General features: G+C 44.6%; 1 pseudogene; it reads right to left on the bottom strand.

Annotated features, from left to right (window-relative positions):
• Positions 1–1,525: 1,525 nt before the first annotated feature.
• On the bottom strand, positions 1,526–2,979 carry LOC116894229 (annotated as a pseudogene).
• Between the last annotated feature and the right edge of the window lie 232 nt (positions 2,980–3,211).

Genomic DNA, 3,211 nt, shown 5'->3' with positions numbered 1-3,211 from the left:
AAAAAAGCTGGTTTAGTTCCTGGAATAGCTGCAAGCCAAACTGTCAGACAAAGCTACCTGTGACTCCCAACCGACCCCCCTTGAAAAGATTGACACTGAGTCAATCTGAAAGATGTTTCGCTCCACCAAATGCACTTAGTACCCTGCCTAGTTACCAATTGTTTGAAGTCTGCCCCAATTGTTTGCAAGGTATATAAATAATCCCCTATTTAAATCTGCTCAGGGTTGTCTATCCCTTGAGTGAGATAACCCCAACATGTTGGAATGATTGAACTCCTCTTACTTTTGCAACCATCACCACCTCCATGGGTCTCATTCAAGGGGTCCTGGAAGAGGTTCAATTTGGACCTCACAGGTGAAACTTTCTGTTCTGCTGCAGTTGGAACCACCACCCCTCAATTGCAATAAGTACAGTTCAGCCATTTTGTATTGTTGTTGTTGTTGTTGTTGTTTAATGTACAGGTACTTTATTGCTCACCTCTCACACAGAACACACCTCCAGCCACTTTGTATCACAGCTTGACAGTGTTTGCATGTACAAACAACCAGCAGAAGCATCGAGTGATTTCAGTATAGACGTGGAGAGTGACTCAGCCAGGCTTCTGTCTTCTGCAACAATAATGAAGGGCCTCCTGCACTGAGCAGGACTCGATCTCACTTCGTAGTGCGCTTCCATCACAAGAAAGGTCTCTTGCCTAAAGCAAGCAAACCTGTATTTGGAGCTAGTGCATAAAACAGTCTGCTCACCATTTCTCCTAGCGAATTTCAAGTAAAAACGAGGTCGAAGGAGGAACTTTTGTCTCAGATGGATGCAGGTCTGTTTGAGTTGCTATATGTAACTAAGCGCCTACAGGTAGGTACTACAGGTCACAACTTCATTTGCTTTTGTCGTTTTTATGGATTGGCCATGTTGTGGATTTTGGAGGAGCATATGGTTCAGTATTCCACCAACAGGTAAGGCTACTGTGCTATCTGCAAAAGAGCTCACGTAGTAGGGACCAACCCAACAGGTCTGTCAGAAAGAAAGGTGATGAAATCTCTCTGAATAAAATGCCAATCAGGGCAGAGCTATGCCAGGAGAATAGAGATGGTTTACGAAAAACACAAAGGAGTTGTTATTATAAGGAAGGTTTCCTAGCAGTAAATATTTTTTAAAAAAAGTCTAGGCAAATTCTCATTTTCAAAACTTGCATCTTGAAAACTATTTTATTCAAGTAATTTCTTCAGAAAAGCATGTATGTTCCAACTGGATTAGTCTACTGGTCAATTAAAGGCAACTTAAATTGCCTTTAAAATTAGTTTTTCATAGAAAGAAGATATGTTTCTTAAATAAACAGTGTTACGTAAAACTGCTTAGTAATAAAGAGAGAGAAAGACTTGAACGGAGACTAGCAAATGGTTATCCTAAGCAGGAGTATGCTTGCCACCTGTGGTCTTACATTCATTTGAAATAGATGTTGGATTCAGGATGCTGAAACTAAGTTTCTATTACTTGAGCTCTAGCAAAATATAAGATTCTGTAGCCTCAACTAGTATGATGTCTTCCTTGTCCAAATCCAGAATGACTATACTGATAGCCTCCATGTTGGAAATGCTGTTCAAACTGGCCCCCTAGTGTTAAGTCTGAATCCCTCTTCCTCCCCAGCCTCATCCCTGGCTTCCCCATCCTTCCAGACCTCCTCAACCACCTCTTCCCCCAAGACCACTGCCTCATTCGCCATGGTGCCCACCATCTTGGGCTGGTATCCACTGCCCTGGTATCCACTTCCTCTATATGAGGATGTTTGGAAACCACCATCTCCACCCCCTTGATAGCCACTGCTGTGGCCACCATGATAACACCAAATCTTGATAATCACCATCCTGGTAACCACCTCCACCTCCACTCCCTCCATCTGGCCAGCCTCCTTGATGCTTTTCTCCTCTTCCTCCCCCTCACTCACCATGGTCATAGCCACCACATCTACCTCACCCTCCTTGTTCATGATCTCCTCGTCCTCCATATGAGGAATGTTTATAACCAAATCTCCCTCCACCTCAGCCTCCTGCTTGCTGCTGGGGGCCATCTTGTCTTTTCTGCCACGGTGGCATCTTTGGAAGCAGGGGTTCAGTTTCACTAGGTCTGCCACCTCTGTCAGGCACCCTGCCCATCAGCACCTTATTAATGGCACAGGCAGTCTTTTCTCCTATGGAACCATTACTTGTCCTTAAAATCTTTGACAAGTCTTGTCTGGTGGCCAAAAGATGAGCAACAGAAGTAGTACCTTTAGGAGACAAGACACTCTTAGCTAGGTCATAACAGCCAGAGGACTGGACAATGACATCCAAACGTCCTCCGGACTTTGTATTCATTGGCTATGGCTTGGTGAATGGCTTCTATCTTTTCCCAGTGGGCTGGTCCCATTGGCTTCTTCAATAATGGCTTTCCCACAGGATTAGCTGGAACTTTTGCTAATGTTTCCTTTAATTTATTTCTCATTCCTACTGAAGAACTGGAACATAGTTATACTGGCTGGAGGTTTGGACATCCCTAGAGCAATACCTATGCCTTTCAACTCTCCAAACCCTCACTACCACCTCCTCCTTGAGCACTTATTTTTGAGGAGCATTCACACTGAGCACTCCGGCAGCTTCTGGTTCTGAGATGAGGTATGTGAGCAAAAGGAGGCAGCTCTTCTGAACAAGAAGGTGCTTGGTTACATCCCCAGAGAAGAATATGGCAGTTCATCTCCCCCAAGTATCCCACTCACCTCAAGCTGGAATTCTTCAGCTTCACTTGGACTGCTAGTTGTCTGCACATTTTTTTTTCTAGTTTATGGAGGACTCATAATTCAGACAAGCACAGAGTTTGGTAAACTTAGGGGAAGCAGCTCCAGCATAGATTGCCTGCAACAACGACCCATCATCCAACAGTGGGCCCTCATAACCTAGACCTTCCAACCACTCCAAGCTGTCAGTATCCATGAGGTCACCCTCCATGCAAAGTTCCGAGTCGTCAGGCTGCCCTCTCGCTAGCGACACATACACTTGTGCTTTCGAGCCAGTTTGGTCATTTTGTAAGCTGTTTCAAAGATGTGCTCCTCCTTGTTAGAACTTTCTCTGAAGAAACTACCTGTGCTCCTGGGCCACAGGCTTCCTACTACAGCGACATCTAAGGATATCCTCCAATACTTACGCTTCCAAAAGGACAAGAATTCTAGTTCTTCTTTGT

Source organism: Rattus rattus, chromosome 2 (assembly GCF_011064425.1).
Source record: "Rattus rattus isolate New Zealand chromosome 2, Rrattus_CSIRO_v1, whole genome shotgun sequence".
NCBI lineage: Eukaryota > Metazoa > Chordata > Mammalia > Rodentia > Muridae > Rattus > Rattus rattus.
This window is presented reverse-complemented; position numbering and strand designations above follow the sequence as displayed.